Genomic DNA, 19,197 nt, shown 5'->3' with positions numbered 1-19,197 from the left:
CCTTAGAAACTCGAGTCTAATGAGACCATACTTGCCGACTTATCTGATTTAACATCGGAGCATCTGAACATTGGCGAGTTATTTTAAATAACGATTTCTTTCTGTTGCGGCCGATTCATGAAGAGCGATTTTTTTTTTTTATTTTTAATGCAACAAAGACAACGCCTTGGATCTGATGTAGGGAAAAGGCGTGAAGGGACAGGCAGACATCTACGGCACGTATACTTACTTAATGGCTCGCTATAATGCGTGTCATTAGCGATGGCAATCATGAACTTGCGTGCATTGTTTATTTTGTAAATACACATAATAGTGCTTTCGAAAGAGGATATTAGCCGTCCCTTGCAACGATGACTCTGTCGTGGAAGTAACAACTCCTGGACCTTTTAGTACATGGCTTCCTGACCTGGTCCATTTCACTGCTGATGCTCTTGGGGGACATTTTGTTAAGGCCAGCTGTCATTTCCCTGCACGATCATCTACGATGAACCGCAATCTCCTCTAAATCGATACAGCAGAGGCGATCTGAATATCTATAACTAGATTTGAACATTGGGGACACCTGTAAAACTTCACACGCATTAAAAGCCATTAGTTTGTGGTCATAAAATGCAAAAAGGATTCCAGGTTATCTGGGACACTCTATAACTGGAGATCGGTAATTTGATTAGCATACTTCTGCTCTATTCTGTTTGACTCTAAAAAGAAGAAGTGGGAAGAATTTTCTCCACCCGAGACCTGAGACATTGTTCATTTTAGAACTTTTAATTGTGCTTGCTTTTTTTTTTTTTTTTTTTTACTTGCCAACCCCCCAAAAAACATTTGCCAGATGTTTGGGTTTGTTTTGACCTTTCTTCGCTCTATTCCAATGTTGAAATTGTTTGATTTTAGGGAAAATAGACGGGGTAGAAGAAAAGAAGGCTTGATTTAGAGGCATTCATTTCTCCATCTGACTGGAGAGTCTGAGAATCGTAGGGAATCATTCGAATGAAAGGAGAAAATGTTTTCATCCTTTTAACAAACCTTGGCTTGGCTGTAACAGATCTTAAAAGTGCATCTTACGTGTGCATCTTGCATGTGTAATATTTAGTACTATCTTACTAAATGTTACATCTGCTTTAAATATTCTTGGGTGTCTGAGGCCTTTGTGGAGAGGGTTTGACTGCCTCTCTATTGTCACACGACTAGTGTATTTCGTGATGGGGGAAGCTGGACAGTTCAAGGGATTCGGCCTTTCTTACGGGTTCTTTTCTTTCTTTCTTTTCTTCTCTCCTCTCCCACCCCTGCACCCCTACATTGTGGTTTTTGTTGGGGATCTGGGAGGGGGGGGGCTTTAGTTTAAGACAGTCACATGAAACTCCTAGTCTCCTTTCAAGAAAAGACAAGCCCTTTAAGATAATAATGACAACATCCGCAGTAAGATTTGTAAATTAAATATGCATGAAAATATATTCGCTAATATCACAACCTTTTGTCCTAAATTAGGTAAATAACACTAAACTTTGTGTTGGTGGAAAGGAGAGTATTTATAGATATTAATTACCATCGGGCTAATTTAAAGTATCCCTTATTAATTTTCTCCCGGTTTTACAATTTTCAGGAGTAATTGCCATCCACCTACATACACAATCCTCCCATAATATTCTTCATCAGATTAAATATCTACCTCCACCCAGTTTAAATAGGGTTTTAATAAGTGTCTTTTATTGAGATTTTTTTTTTAAACAAGCTTTTTTATTCATTTAAACTGAATATTAGCTTAGAAATTGGAGAAATCGGGAACTGGGACTTCAAGCAGGCCTGCGAGGTTTCACAGACAATGATCGGGGCCAGGTGACTGTGTGCTTTGCAGAGAAAAAGGCTGGATGGGATATTGACCGCTTCCTATCAATAGCTGGGCCCTGGAGGCCCGGCTGTTGGGGCCTTGGCTGACTGACTACTCCTTAATAGACACATAATTGTCGACAAATACCTTCCGATAGACTGTGGCAGCGCCCAGCAGACAAAGGGGTTTTAAGGGTGACAGAGACCAGAGTCGAGCCAGTTGGCGGAGGTGGAAACTTAGGGAGAGAGGAGCTGGCGGTTGCGGACAGTCCTGCTAAGAGAAACTGAGTCATGGCAGCCGCCAGCGCTGGGCAGCCCTGCCCAAATAAGACGATTAAAAAGACTTGTCGCCTCCCTGAGTCATGGGGCGTGCTGGGGAGGGACGAACTCAGGCTTCTTTCTGTGTGGCTTGGTGTCGGATCTGTGGACTTGCTCACATTAAAACGAAATTACGTGTGTGTGTATGCGTGTGTGTTTCTACAGATCTAAAATTTCATATCTAGATTATTTCTTTTAGCTTCTTTCATGACGTAATAAAATCCATCGACCCAATGCTCGCACCAAACAATAGACTGTTCAGATGATGTCGAGGAGGCTTGGGGAGTAAGAACAACATGTTCATGTTCGGGCATCAGCCCCATTTACTTCTGAAACATCAAACAGAGGAGCCTGGAGCTGCCTGTCCCTCCAAGCTGGTGCCCGGCTGGGACACAGCTCGCAGGATGCCATCCGTTCGGTCTGTCTTTTGCCTTCAGTAACTCCCAGGACTTGGGGCGGGGGGTGGGGGGTGGGGAGGCGGGTGAGGGGCTTAACCCTCAACCAGGAGAGGCCATCGCTGCTCTCAGCGAGTGACAGCAGCCTGCCGAAGATGGGACTGGGTGACGTGTTTTTAAATCTGCAAGCTGCTGCAAGCGAACACGATAAAATAAAATGAAAACAAAGTTCCAACGCAGCCTGGGCCCGGTCGGCATGACACACCAGACAAGCGACAGAGGGAGCCAAGCCGAACGCCGGCAGCGAGGCAGCTCCCCTTAATAGGGTCCTGTGGATGCATCAGGGTGACATCCTGTGTGAAACTGAACCCTGCTTGTGCCCAAAAGACCTCGAGTCCCGCCTTTGATGCTTATTGATCAGATACGCAGATGCAATCCCACATCGCGCGGCAGGGCCAACCTCAGCTTTCTCTGTCAACTGCTCGGCGTCCTAGTGACGCTCTCACCCATCTTTGTACGCAGGGAGAGCCGGGGGCTCGTGTATTTCAGGGCGATGCACAAAACGGGCGAGCAGATCTGTGCATCTGATAGCTTCCGGGCTTCGTGGCAGAAGGACGAGCCAGATAAGGACATTATACGTGTCACCTGCTGTCAGATGCAAACCCGTCGTCGGGATCCACTTGTGGGGCGAAAGAGATTATATTTTAAAGTCGCTTCTTTGCAATCTGTAAGCATTCCTAAACAGGCAGGCTTCTCCCGACAGCTGCGCCAAACTGTTGTGTGCGTGCGTGTGCGTGTGTGTTTGTGTGTGTGTGTCCATTAATTCAGAATTACTCCAATTACAAGCTTTTGATGCTCCGAAACCCTCTCTCTAACCCAAAAGAGATGGAGAGTCCTCACACAGCCCAATCAGGTCATTTTCCCTGCCGCCGGCAGCAGATGTAAGCAATTTACTTTTTTATTTCTGCATATTCAGTGTGAGCGGGGCTGTTGGGGACCTTTCACCCCAAAGCCTGCAGGATTCTAACCCTATCAAATTAAAGCATTTTGCTCACTTATTCCCAAACGCTTTGCTGGTACTAAGCAGACATCCCGCTGCATAGCAATGGCGGGCGCGTTCGTGGCCGCTCATAGCCCCGGCCTAATCAGAGATTATTAAGGAAAATATACAGTGCTTTAATTTGATGAGATTGCTTATAGGTAGTGCAGTGGAAGGTCGCACTCCTGCGTGCATCTCCCTCCGTCTGTGTAATATTTTCTCCTCGCTCGACAACCCGGCGCTGCAAACAGGAGGCCAAGGCGACACGTTGATTTTTTTTTTTTTTTTTTTTTTTTTTTGACACGCCGTGATGGGCTCCACGGGGATAACGATGAATTATTTAAAGATCGCATCAACAAACATCCCGGGCCAGGTTTGGGTGACATCTTTCCCTTTGTGCTCTGCGGATGCCAGTCGCCTTGAAAGGACGTGTTCTAGAATGTGCCTTCTCGGGGCAGGGATGTGTTGAAATGGAGGGTCTGGACGGATCACTGCCAAATGGCCACTAGCTCCTGCGACCGGCCGGGCAGGCTGAACCCCAGCTCTCAGCTCTCAGGCAAGGGGTCTCTGAAGAACCGACTCGCCCCCTCTGACCCCTGGAAAGTTCTCCACCTGCTGTGAGCTAATTGAGCCAGGCTGGCCACACAGATGGGCGCGGTGGGGCCGCTGGGAGCCGCGGGGGCTCTTTACTGTCATCGGTACACCTGCGAGAAGAAGCCAGGGGACCCAAGGTGACTGAATCGTTCCCCGGCCAGGTGGGGGAATCGCTTGACTCCGTCTGCTCATTTCAGGGTTGATTTTCGCGTCGCGTTTGCTCCCTGTGTCAGGCAGGTCCTTTGTGATCTCGCCGCACCCCGCCTGGAGAACCACCGAGTGACACGCGCTACCTGCTCACGGCAGCGCAGAGTCAGTTCTCTGTCCCCCTTTTTTTTTTTTTCTAATTCAGATGCTGTCGAAGGCGCCGGGAGAGGCGTTCGAGAAATAAGGGCAACTTCTAATCTTCTGTCAAACTTAATGGCTTGTGTGTATGTGTCCGTGTAATAGACCAACTGCGGGCTGATTTACCTAAAAATTTACATGAAAATTGCTTTATGCAGCTGTATGTAAAAATTCAAGCCGCACAGCGTCACTGTACCACGCAGGTCACAGCGGAGCCCCGTGGTATTGTAGCCAGAAACAATTCGTTTCCATTCATGGGACGAGGGTGGGTGGGTGGGTGGGGGGGGCCGCAGCGGGTGGGGGCCAGGGGAGGACACAAGAGGGCTCCTGAGGACAGCGCCATGTGCGACAGAGCTGAGGGGCGGCAGGCTCCCTTCCCCTCCTGTGTGTCCCCCACCACATCTTCAGTGCCTTTTTTTTTTCCCCCTTGAATCTTTACTATTTTAAAGGAAAATCACACCAGGTTCGTTGTTCCAGTCGCAAACTATATTACCTAAATTATTTGAAGGATGTCGCCATCGTATCTGGGGACTAGAAGGAGGGGTGAGGCTCCTCGCGAAATAATGAGGCTCCAGACGGATGGGACATTTCACACAGGCCTCTCCATATGTTGTCTGAGTCGCAATTTTCCCGTTCTTGCGAGGTGACCATTGGGAGGTAATAGAGAACTAATAATAATAATAATAATGATAGTAGTAGTAGTAGTAGTAGTAGTAGTAGTAGTAGTAATACTGTGCTGCAGAGGGCTTCAGGACAATTTCTCTTCGGGACTCTAGGTGGGCAGGGGTAGGTATGGCCTCCCGGGTCTGGTTCAGGCTTTGAAGATGGTACTTCGTTGTATTCCCACTAAAAGCCACAGCACACCAGGGACATTCGTGTTCACCCCTCAGGAGCCATTTGTGCTTTTAAAGTTGGGTGCACAGTGTGGTTCCCACTGCAGGCACTCGGCCCAGCAAAGGCTGCTCTCGGGCCACAGATCGGAGGCCCGGGCACAGTCCTGGCGAGGTCGCCTGGGTGGCACTGCGGGGAGAGGACAGCACTGTCTGTCCTTGCTGGATCTGAGGCCTGGCACCCAGCTTTTCCCCAGGCCTCTAAGGAGGAACGCCCTGAGCCCCGAACACCAGCAGCGTCGTCTTCATTCTAGTTCATGTTTTATTAATCCGTATATACATGCATGTGTCTGCATCCATCAACATTTTTCTCATGGTTTCGCGTTATGAAATGCTTCCATAAAGTCCATTTATCTGACGGCTCCCATTTCCTGTAGTTAGATGGCTAATTGAATATCTTTATTTAGAACAATTTGTTATAGTTGGCAGCTGGGTGGTTTTGGGCGATCGCAGCCTTGCTGATGAGGGCTGCCTCTTAGTGGAACTGACTCCGTCCGTTCATCTACTTTGTGCAACAGCCATCCAGAACTTTCCCTCCTTACTTGGCCATTCTTTTTCACTTCCTGTTTTAAAACATCCTTTGGGCATGTGTCTTGTCTTATTTTTCTTTGCTTAGAGCCAAACTAAATTCCTCCGACTACAGAAGAAACCTAAAAAAAAAAAAACTAAAAATGAACAAAGAAACAAACAAAACCCCAAACAAATAAACACATTTAAAAAGGCCATTAAAAATCGTTTGTGTGTAAATCTTTCCATTTTAAGACCATACGCAATGCCTCTGCCATGAATGATACTCAAATTCTGGCCGTTATTTGCACATTTACGGTATAGTTGGGGCAGGTCGTTATCCGTTTTTTGGTTGTTGTTTGTTTTGGTTTATTTGTTTGTTTTCGATTTCAAAGAGAATCCCAAAGGCAGGCCACAGAGTTAGATGTGAATATGCTCTCTTGGCAAATAAGTAAAGCAGTAGCTTGGCAAAACAAACAAACAAACAAACAAATAATTTTTTTATACTGGAGGGCCTTATGATATAAACGTGATTCTTTTGGAATCCATGAAGATTAAGGTATTGAACAATTTTATTCCTATAAGAATTACGGTATAAAGAATGATGTTTTAGTTGAAAAGCTAAGTTATTGGTAGACAGATATTAGGATGAAAAAGGCTTTGCAAAATCGTGGAGCCGATTTCACAAATTAACTGGGAATAAATGTTTGAGCTATTTCTTCTATTCGGCATCCATTCCAGTTGTATCCAAAGCACTTTTGAAAAACTTAAAATATTCCTTTCAAATTGCCCTCAGAATGACGCGTAGACGAGATTTATCATTATGCTTCCATAGCTGCTACTTAGTGCCAAACTAAAAGATGTTATAAAAGATGTCATTTTCCTTCATGCTCTGTCACACGAGAGCCACGTAACGGAGCCGCTTCAGCTGTCCTGCACGTCACCGAATGTGTCACATTATCGAGCTTCTCCTGGCGATCAGGAGAAGCAGAACAGAGACATTTACTGATATTTAGATGAGTAATCTAAAAACGAAAATGGTCATTCTTAAAGATTTCTAACACACATATTTGAGTTGCTCTTGGGTGTTTCATTGTCTGTGCAGAATGTATGGAACATCTAGTCTCAAGTAGGCGATTCTACCTCTCTCAACCCTGCAGGGAAAACCAACCAACCAACCAACCAACCAACCAACCTAGTGCTCTGGAATTTAAATGTTGGAATTTACTTCAGTCTAATATAATGTGGCAGGCCTAAACAACTACCATCCTTCTATTGTAGCGAATATTTTCCTTATGTGTTATTGTGATTCTTTCTATTTATAAATTAGGTTAGGTGTGATGCTGATTTTCTTGTGGAGACCCTCACCTTGTAATTCTGAGAATGGACACTAGGTGGCAGTGGTGCTAGTGAGGGCAGTTCAGGTCTAGAGATGATGAGACTTTCAGGTATGTTTATGGGTTCCCACAAAATAGAGGGGTGTCTAAAAGCAACGAGACAGATATTCTACCAATTACTAATTACCAGTGTTTATACCTGAAAGTAAAGAGAAATAAAATTTGAGAAGGAGAAAAGAAATAAAGCCACCTTGATATGTAAGGTGCTCAACCAAATAATTTAAGTCTTAATTACGAGTCTCGCTGTGTTTACAGTGACGTTGAAAAGTTACTTGAGTACAAATGTTTGTACCCTGCTAATAATAATTACTTCCTTTTTTGGCATTTCTTGAGAAATTATAGGGGGAAAAAAGAATCATATTCTAAGCCATAAAAAGGAACAACCTGAAATTTCTCAAAACTTCCATGGGTAAAAAAAAAAAAATTTAAATCAGTCTATTTATAAAATTTAATTACAATTCTAAATATCTGCCAGGTCACGAAAGAAATGATAGATTCTCATGATTTTAAAAACAAAAATGCAATACCATTTATAAGAGTAATTGGATGCTTCCAAAACTGTAGTGAAAAGCAAATTCATAGCATTATTAAATGTGACAAAATGAAAAGAAATCCATTAATCCTCCAACTCAAAATAGATAAAACTATGCTTATAAGGAAACAATATTGGTAAAGAGCAGAATGCATAAATAAATGAGTGTATAAATGTAAGAGGCTCTTTCTATGAAGAAAAGATTTTCAGACAGACCTCTTAAATCTCCACCCAATAATAAAGTAGTACAAATAAACAAAATTATAATTGAGAAATGGTCTCACAATAAATGTGGAGACAGAAATTATAAGGACTCACTATATAAATATATGCTAAGTAAATCAAAGCACTCAATATAATAACCTTTTTTTCATAAAATATAAAATACTGCTATTAATTCCAGATGAGTAAATAACCTGGATGTGCTAATATGATCAAAAAGCAGAAATCAGTGTTTATGCATTAAGAAAAAAGGCTAGAAGACCAAAAAAAGGGAATTAACATTATTTTAAAGAGTACAATATGAGGCTTATCCCAGGAATGCAAAAGAATAGAATCAAATTTAAAAATACAAGTGTTTTAAGAGCCTGAGACTACACACTTTAAATGACTAATATGTATATTCTCATCAATGACACGTACTGCACATATTCACGTGAGAATCAGAAACAAGACATGGATGTTAGTGATGTTCTACATATTACAGCACACGTTAAAAATAAAACAAAAGATGAACTAACTCAGAAGAGAGAAATGCCATTTGTTTTTTGCAGATGACATTTAAAAAAATAATTATTTAGAAAAAAATACACACATTAGTAAGAGTTCATTAAAGAAGCTAAGTAACAAAGAAATAGGTATGAAACTCCTACATCTAAGCAATAAATATTTAGAAATATAATGGAAACATCTAATTCAGAAGACAGAATTAATTGAGGGGCATACAGTGGCCCAAGTAAATGAGGGGGCATTTTCGAAAGAAAAACATGACTATTATAGTTCTCTGCTGATTTATTTACAGTTTTAACAGGTCATCAGAATGCCACTGGTATTGTTTTGGCACTTCTTTCTGCTATCAGAAAGTTTATTGCATGAATTAAGAGCTGGAAAAACCCAGTGCAGAGAAAAGAATAATTAAGGAGGACTTGGCTCTAGTTATCGATAGATCAATGGAAAAGAATAGAGTACCTTGAGATAGACTTTGAAGCAGATGTGTTCACGTAGCAAGTGTTTAAGGTGATATTGCAAAATAGAGAAGGAAATGTATTTCTCAAAAGATGGAGTTGAGACAATTGGGGTCGATAGTGCCAGAGGAACAAGGGTTCCTCTCGAAGTGGCATTAGGGTGAACACAGACGCACTATGCGTGAATTCACGGCCAAGTTCATCCCACCAGTAGTTAATTGCCTCTGAGGTCGCCAGGAGCCCAGGATCTCCGCCTCTTATCACTTCGCATTTTCTTCGCCCCACACTGTTCTGTGTCTCCCCGCCAGAGATCCCTTCTCTTTCTTTCCTCCCTCCAAAATTTTCCCATCCTGTCTTCTTGATGTCCAGATCCGTGATCAGCAAAAATTCCCCTACACCTACCTCCTCTTGTGAAATATTCCCTAGGCGGGTGGCTCTTCCCTGAGGATACCTCCAATGCCGTGGGTCTTCGGTAAGGCTGTTTTTCGCTTCTAGTCTCATATTTCGAGGTCTGGCGATGGGAGTATTTTCACCATCCATTCCACTGCATGCTCCTTGATCTTGGTGAAAAACTACAGCCTTCACCAGCTGTGCTACTCTGTAGGGTCTCCGCCATCATTCCCACACCCCAGGCACTCAGTCCCTACAAACTGTAACTCAAGGATCATGGTCTTACTTTCCGTCTTTGATTCCGATCACAATCGAAAATACTCTTCCTTTTCCTTTCTGGGAATAAAAACTGTAGGAATAATCAGAGATGTGGGCAAAGATTTACATGCAAGTTAGCTTATGTCAGTGTTGTTTTATAATGGCGAAAAAAGAGAATCAATTTAAACATTTGAAAATATGTGTAAGGCTCAGCAAGTTATAGTACAGCCTGAGGACAAAGCATTTGTGTAAAGACATTAAAATTGTGTTGCTCGAGAATGGTTATTGACTTATTGTTTTTGGTTTTCCGCAATGCCAAACAATGCTACAGTGAACATTTTTATATGTCTATTTCTTTTCTCCTTCCTTCCTTCCTTCCTTCCTTCCTTCCTTCCTTCCTTCCTTCCTTCCTTCCTTCCTTCCTTCTTCCTTCCTTCCAACCAACCATCCATGTATGTATGTATGTATGTATGTATATGTCATCTATCTATCTATCTATCATCTATCTATCATCTATCTACCTACTTACCTACCTACCTAGCTACCAATCTACTTAACTATGGATATACGGATATAATGACTGATGTTTTTTATATTGTATGATAGATTCACAAAAGTGGAATGATTGTATCAAGTAGTAGGAGCTTTAAAATTTTAACTCATGTTGTCAAAACACTTTCTTAAAATACTTTAACACCTCATACTGCCTATTTCACCACAGCGTTGTCAGCACTGATTGTTTTTGATCTTTTTATTTTTTGGCAATTTCTTATGTGAGAAATGAAATTTTATTGTTTAATGCACAATTCTGTGACTATTAGCAAATGAAAAAAAAAACCCATCTCCTAAAGTTTTTCTAGTTTTTTTTTTTCTTCCTTCTCTACCCAATGCTAGGGTTAGGGAGGAAGGGGAGAGAGGCTTTTAAATTGGCCCAGACTTCCTCATTAACTGAGTTACTTCCTCAAAATTATTTTCCTAATAGCAAATCTACATGATAATTTTTTGTTTATAAAATACTTCTTTATATATCATCAAATTTAATATGAGGTACAAACCAAGTGCAAAGTTGTCTGTAAAGCACAGAAGTAGCTCATCATGCATAAATATGAGTGCCTTTGACTGCACCGAGGATGGTCAAGGGAGAACGTGTCCTTATTCACCGCTGCTTTCTTTATACCGGACAGCCCATGAGTTGTCTCCGCTGTGTGTTTGTGGTCCTGCGCCATCCTCAGATTTTCACCTCAGACTGCCTTAGGTGTGTCATTCTTGATACTCAGTGCTATTTGGAGATGCATTTAATTCTCTATGAGTGCCCCCCATCTTGCAAAAAGTATAATGTCTCAAAGTGGCAATTTCGTGCCCACTTTAAGCTTCTGCAGGAGGCAGGTGAGCTTTATGCCGCTGGACCCTCGCCCACCATGGCATGACCAACAATGGCTCGCGGAAAAATTGCTGTGTGCCTGCATTCCCTCCAAATCGCCTTTGGCATGCCAAGAGGCCAAAGTGTATGTGGCGTCCAAGGTCAAAGGAAGAGAGGAACCCGGTCTGGGCCTCGTGTGGGGACAAATGAACCTTCTGCAGACAAAACCATCTTCTAAAAAGGCGTGGTGGGACATCACGATGGACAGTATAACTCACTCAGGGGCAAAACTCATCTTCCCATTTTACGTCTTCAGCGCTGACCAACAAAGGCAAAGCTGAGAATGGTAAGGAAGCTGTTCCGCTGCGCGGATGCAGCATAGTGACCCATCCCTCTGGGGACGGACTGGGGGCAGAGCAATGGAAGGGCACTCACACGATATTGAGTTATGAGGCTGTTGCCGTGAGTTGGGGTCAAGACAACATCTGGTGACTTCTCTTGCCTCTTCCTGCCCTCCCATCGGAGATCATAGAGGAGACAAGTGGTCTCTATGGTCGCCACGTTCATCAAGTCCAGGGCATGCTACTTACACGAGTTTCAGTGCCAAGGACTCTCCTTGCCTCTGCCCAGAGTTGTGCACCACCTGCGACCCTGGATCCAGGATTCCACCATTGCATGTCAGTCAGGATTGTAATGATCATCTTCTTCCACTCCCAAAGCTGCCATCTTCTTTGGGAAGTCCATGGCGAGTCCCCCGTGACTGCCACAACACAGTCTTCCAGCATCTTCATTTCAAACCATTCCCTGTTCAGCTTAGGGAAATTAGATCTCCGCCATCCTATCTTGGAATGTAGAAGAGCGTATGAGGATTTGCGTAGCACTTCAAAGGGTTTGGGGTACATAGTGCCAGACTTTGGTGTGCCATGCGGAAATATTTTGCATTTGCATGCCTGCACATTTTCTCTGGTGAATCTTATCTTGTCCGCTAAATCAGTTGTTCACCGGCTTTAAATAACTCCTGAATTAAAAAAAAAAAAATCTCTAAGCCCCCCTGGCTCCAGGCATTGAGGCCACAGAGAGGGGCCATGCAAGGTTGTGAAGTTAGCCCACGGGGGACCCCCTTGTAAGAGGGTGAATCAGCCCCGTACTGTTTCTTTCTTGCAAATGGGAACTGACTGGCCAGTCTGATATTTTAAAGGATGCTTTCAAAGTCTTTGATCCAATCATTTACATGAATTACAAATTAGTCATTTTAATTAGGTGGGTCTTTCTCATACGTTATTCACATTTTAAGATCTATCTTTGATTCCTGGGACCAATGTCTTGGGGGTCATGGCAACTTTTCTGGGGATCCCTGGTCTGATATAACTAGACTATGGGACTGTAGACAACTTAATATCTTTGAGCCACATTTTCCACCATAGTCATGAGGGAATAATGGGATTTATTTCAAGAGGCTGGTTTTTTTTGAGGTTACATATACCATTCCATATGAGAACGTCTACACAGTTCCTGGTTCACTGTAGGTGTTCAGTGGAGATCAGTTAAACCTGAATCTGGCTTGTGACTAACGGAGTATTTGGAAGCCAATATTTGGTGAGTGCAAAGGGCCTGGGGTTGTGTACAATGATTTCACTATTCTGCAGTAGTTCTCAATGTCTGCTTACCAATACACCCAACCTAACTCTTCTAGCTAAAATGATATCAACCCATTAAAGCTATTTATGTTTTTCTTCAAGGCCACCTTTCCATACATTCAGGTGTTTGAGGCCGCTGAAGGTGATAGAGAAGATTTAGGGATAGATTAGAGAAGGACTAAGCCCTGGAGGCTTCATATTACATGGATTACTTATGAATAAAATGGCTGTAAGTGGTGATGATGCCCACGTCGCTGACGGGGTCTGACAGTAGGAGGGGGAGAAGTGACTCTCACTTTCCTTGGGCCACGTCCTTCTGGGAATGAAGCCAAGATGTTCTTTGTCACCTTTACATTGCGGGCACCTAGTATGGAGGTTGACAAATCCACGTTGAATGACCGACTGACCGATCGAACGTATTCCACCCAGCAATTGCCAGGTTTGACCACAGCACTGAGCTCACACCTACTCACCAGTTTCTCCCTCAAACCAGTCTGAAAAGCCCTTTGTTTCTGTTTAATTCTCTTACACATGAAAAGCAGCAGGAAGCAAAAATGGGACAACAGGACACATACTAAAATACCACCGAAGTGGCAAAGTTCTCAAATACAACAACTTAATAGAAGAGCAAGAAGAACCTTTGAGAAAAACAATCAGGAAACACAGAGGGGCAGCGGGATGGGGTTTTCGCAGAGCTCTCTCTGTGCCGGAGACAGGCCTCCCTCCTCACCTGCTCCGAAGGAAGCGTTTGGACCTAAACTCGACTCAGAGCATGAGATGGATGCTCTTGCGACGTAGTGAAATCTTCTTCTCTTGGCTCCGGTCTTCGATGGCATGAAAGAAACTTGGTGGCCATGGCTCTCTCCAGTGGCAAGCGGTGTCTAACTTCCTATCTGCTCCTTGCTGCATTATCCCCAGAAACGCGCCATTCTTTGAACTCCCCTAATTTTGGAATGCTTTATGTTTTCGATCATCTGAAACTTAAAAACAAGCAAGTAAACAAACAAACAAACCAAAAAACAACACGTGAATGATATTCACCAACGCGTGAATGATAGTCACCCAAGTACCCTTCGCGAGTGTTTTGTGTTTCTAAGCTACTTTCATAGACATGATCACACTTGAGTTTCAACAACCTTTTGAGGCAGGTGGAGAGGGAATATTATGCGTTTCATTGCTTAAAAACAGAAGAGGCTCAGAGAATTCGTTCGATTTACCCAATCAGAATCTCACGTCTAACGGGAATGGAATTGGGGGCATAGCGGATGGCGACTCCTGTTGAAACAAACTCCATTCCGTGCCGAATCGGTTCTTTTCCTCTAGAGATTCTCAGTTGAAAGGAGAATCCAACACGGAAAACGAGTCTGGAATAGGATATTTTCCGGTGATCAAGACCGGCACTGTTAAGTATTGATTTGTTTCTCAGTAAAAGTTACTCAGATGTTTACTGAGACTTTTTTTTTTTTTTCCAAAAATACCTTGCAGCAAACAGAATAGTCACCCAATGGTTGTTTTTACTATTAACTGTCTCCCCCTGGGGAATATTAAGAAACTAAGCGTGGAGGTGGGGGCCGACCGCCTGCCTCTCCTCATGGCTGAGGGCAGGTCATGGCTCACCGCTGGTCCACGAATCAGGGCTCCGTGGTCCCCACTGACCCTTCCGGCTATGTTGGCCTCTGCTCTGTGAACTCTGCCCTCTTATTTACAACAGGACGTTTCTGAAACAAAACCAACATTTGTGAAAGGTCAACTTTTCAAAAAGAGCAGAGAGTCTCAGTGAAAGTGACAGGAAAAAGATAAACAACTGGAAAACATCTGTCTCGAATGTTTACGCAGGCTGGCTCTTTGGGGACGATGGCCTAGAGGGCTAATAGCAAAGATAAGACAAAGTCCCTGCCCTCTCTTTCGAAGGCTGAGACATGCAGGGGACTCGTAGACACTGGCTTACTTACTGACCATTCCCATTTATGTTTCTGATTATTTATATACGCTGCCATCTAGTTTTTTGCTTAACAAGGACCATGGTTGGAAAACATTTAGCAACTTGTGAATTATGGTAGGGATTTAAGGTAGTAAATTAGGGCAGGGCTGGGGGTCAGGGAGGGCAGAAAGAGAAGCATCTCTTTTCCTAACTCCGAACTCCTAACTCCTGCTGAGCTGCCCCATTTTGTTTGTTTGTTTGTTTGTTTGTTTGTTTGTTTGTTTGTTTGTTTCTTTCTTTCTTTCTTTCTTTCTTTCTTTCTTTCTTTCTTTTCTTTCTTTCTTTCTTAAGCCTGGTCATTCCTGTACAATCACCCAGGACATTGTATCTGGGTCTTTTCCGATCACTTTCTAATAGATGGTTCTGATGAGAAGAAATTCATTTTGTTCTTGTGCAGTCAACCCTGCCTTGGGGACGGGGACATCTGAAATGCCATCCCCATGACACTGACAGCGAGGATCCCGTCTATCGGCGACAGTTACAGACAGAACAGGAAGCAGTGAAGTTTCTAGGTGGCCATTTTTAGAAATGTGCCAAGGTCTCAGAGATGCCCAGAGACCACTGACGAGGGCGTTTGTTACAACCAAGCCTGTTGTGACTTCAGTGGAGGTTATGACTTATTTGAACAGTATCAGGTGAATCTTAGGCAGCATCCATCACGAGAGAAACAGACAAACTTCTTCTAGTTTACCATCAGGATTCTGGACTTCGTCTTTGCAATCAATATCATAAGATATTAATGTTCCTATATAGGTCAGTGCCAAAGATTTGCGGTGTGGCACTACTAAAATTTATTAATTTATAATAGCAGCAAAGATAATTCCTGGAAATTTTCACTCTTGCAAGAATAGCCGAAGGCCCTCCCTTCGTTAAAAAAAAAAAAAAAAAAAAAAGAGTGGCTTATTATAATAGCAATCTGCATATCCTGGGGGCTAAATCATTTTCCTTGAAATGAAACAATTCTAACAATTAAATCCTGATAAAAAGTTGCCTATAACGCTGGTAGCAATTCTGTCTCTTGCACCAAACTTACACAATAAATTCTACTTCATAACTGAATTTTTTTAGCATTTTGTGTAAGATCTTACTAATATTACCTGTTATTCCTCTTGTAAAAATATTTTATACTTACTACATGTTTATTTCCCGTGTTATTTTCCACATACACGTGTCATAAATAAAAATATAGATACAAACATGTATCATTTATATACACTTTCTCTCACACACACAGCTTCTCCTTGTGTAAAGTTTTCTTTGTCAAGTCTTCCTCCCATACTAACTGAACCATAAAGTGATCTTAGCATGGATTTCCATTTATACCTCTGTCGCTAATAGGCTAGGATCTTGTCAAACTTACATGTTATCCTATCATGAAGGAAGCACAGCAAAAAGTTTTAAAACATTTGGTTTTGGGGTCAAGCCAACCTGGTTCAAATCCTGCTTCTGCCATTTACAGTCTCCATGACTAAAGTTAGACAAACCGTCTAACTTTACTCATCACTGACTCTGGTGTGATAAATGCTACTGTATGTATTTTGACGTCTCTATATGTGCAAGATGCTGCTCAGGATAGCACTTGAAGCAAATAATAACGGCTTTTGTTATTACCACCATAATTATAACCATAATCGATAAATCGTATTAACTTATTATATTTATTGCATATTATTGATGATTATTGCCATCAGGAAGACAAGATCTCATAGTACATGGATTTATGCTTTGGAAACATGGATTTTTTTTTTCACTTAAGGAAATGTTTTTATTTTCCAATCAATGAAATGGGGATGATAGTATTCCAACATCTAAAATCCTGGCTCTTACTCTAAGATAACTATAGTCACTCAAAGATAACTATAGTTAAAGAAATAATGTAAAGGTTCCTGATGAATTATAAAGTAATCTCCAAATGTTGGTTATTATGTTTCAGCATCTCTTTATCATCGAGATACAAGATATGATGGATTTACTTACTGCCCAATACGTTATCAAATTTTATACATACATTTAGACAGAGTACTAAAGATCCTTACAATATAGCATAAGGTAATTGCATAATAATAGCCTCTCAGAGGGCTGTTAGCTAAAATTTCACTGTGAACACTTTGTAATCCACCAGCAATTAATAATTTCTGTTGACTGGATGAGTTTTTTAAAAAAGTCCGATTTATCAACACATGCCACAGGTAACATCGTTAACAGGTAAAAAAAAAAAAATTGGGAGAAAAGTGGGTTCTTTTTTGGGTGCAGTTCTCAAGAGTTTTGTACAATTCAGGCTTAATCTCTCAGCAGCTGACGATCCAGAGCAAACTCATTAGCTTCCAGGCCCTTGGTCCCTCCATTTAAGATAGAGGCGGTTGCATTTGGTCGTCTTTTTTTCCCTGAGATCTTGCAGCATTAAAACTCAATCATTTATTGAAGACAGAGATGAGTTCCCTTGTACACGAGAATGCACATTATGTGGACATTTTTCACTTGTACAAATATATCCTTGAAAGCTAGAAAGAAACCTCTTATTTTGAGAGAGGAATTGGAAAAAAAATATGTGATAGACATGTGAAAAATAAAATTAAGGTGAGATTATGCCAATTTTCTAGGGGGGGAAAAATAATTCTTTGGCTAACACTACCACAGCCAAATCCGAGTCTTAAAAATGCAAAGACGCTGCTTTAAATCATGGTTCTTTTAATTAGGGTCATTGCTACAAATGAAAGCTGATTTGGGTGCTCATCTAATAAGAAAATGCCAGTTACGGTATATTATCAACCCTGACTTGCCAGGCATTGAATTTTCTGATATGGTCTGCTGGGAACCTTAAATGAACAAGAGCAATTATAAACCTAAAGTCTACAGCCATTTGTTGGCATTATCTCAGGATAATTTCCCTGAAACATTCATGATGAAATGCAAAGGTAGATAATTTAAAAATCCATTTAAAAGAACTGTGGTATAATTTAAGCGAAGGTTTTTCTCTGTATTGGAACGGACATTACAGCGAGCCCTGGCCTCTCGAAATGGATCCCTTCCAGAATGATCTTTCGTTAGATCTTATTGCCCTGAGAAGCACTTTAAACAAGTTGAAACAATTTTCTTCAGTCTGGGATGAGTAAAACAAAAACGTTGGTATTCTCTGGTTTTTGTTTAACTGAGGAAAAGCATAAAAGTTCATCTTAGAAGGCTGCCAGTGGCTCATTATTGTTGAAGTGGGTGAGGGAAAGAATAGCGAAAAATTCAACAGGTAAGAACATCGTTTTTTCCTCTTGGCTTTTATACAGTGTGACAGATACCTCATGTTCTTCAGATGACGTGATAATGAATTAAAAGGTGAAGACGTGGTCATTTTGTGAACATATAGGTGTGATAACTATAGAGAAAACCCTGATTTAACTTTACCTTTAATTTCTCTCTCTCAAATAACTTCTCATCTATCAAGTATGTCCCATAATAAGTGGGAGCATAATGAAATTTAAGAAAACCTCATAATAATAATAATAAAGAAAAAATCCAACTGAGATGAATGCATAAATATCAGAGTTATGATGCCATATTCACGGTTTGTTCTCTTCATCTATCTCGTCTTCTCTCTTTAATTTCTTCTCTCACGTTCTTGAGTGGGGTCTGAATATCAAGGTTAAGTCTCAGTAATAGCCCAATTTTATCACTGATCTCAACCCAGAAAAATACATGTTTATAAAGGAATTTGTGACGAAGCCTGCGCTGTAATCAACTACAAGATGGTCCAATAACCTACAGCAACAGTCTATTACCAAGAAGCATGACTACTCAGAGAACAGAGAGGAGTTTATTTTCTTCTGAATCCTGCTTGTGATCTCTACCATGACAAAGGAGACACTGGACGTTGCTTGCATTGAAAGGCAGCCAGCAGTTCCATGCTTACTTATCCCAGAAGGAAGCCCTTGACTCCTAGAGAAGGGGACCCTTCCCGTCAGATCCCATGTGCGTCACATAAAGTGGGACACTGACATCGGGGTAATGCAGAAAAGGCCAAAGGATCATTCCTACGCTTGGTTTTAATGAACCCATTTCCTGTTTGCCTCGAGAATACTCGCCGGTAGGGATCGTGGCTGCAGCGTTTACCCCGAGATAACTCGCGGATGACAGTCCTGACCTCACCCCCAAAGTTTGCTGCAAAATAGCTCACTTGTATTATTATTTTCTCATCGCTCTAGGATATTGATAGTCTTTGGAAATGAATGACATCGTTCTACTTAGAGCATTCTGTTTTTAGTAGTTCTATAGCTGAAAATGTCAAATCTTAGAAAAGGTAGCATCCCTTCGCGCGATGCTGAATTAACGAGGGCAGTGAGGTGTGCTTTTTTCTTTTCTTTTCCTTCATCCCAGAAGCTATGTGGATGGGTCACTTTAGAAGTGGAGCAATGGTCACACCCCTGAGATGTTTACTTTAGTCCTTTGTCATTTTTCCAAGATCTACATTTCCATCTCGCCTATAATACTCTGATCACTTAGCAATGGCAACTCGTTGAGAAGGGTCATCGATGTCACCCACAGTAGAATGGTGAAT

The sequence above is a fragment of the Rousettus aegyptiacus genome, unplaced genomic scaffold, assembly GCF_014176215.1.
Source record: "Rousettus aegyptiacus isolate mRouAeg1 unplaced genomic scaffold, mRouAeg1.p scaffold_m13_p_14, whole genome shotgun sequence".
Taxonomy (NCBI): domain Eukaryota; kingdom Metazoa; phylum Chordata; class Mammalia; order Chiroptera; family Pteropodidae; genus Rousettus; species Rousettus aegyptiacus.
Note: the sequence above shows the minus strand (reverse complement) of the source record.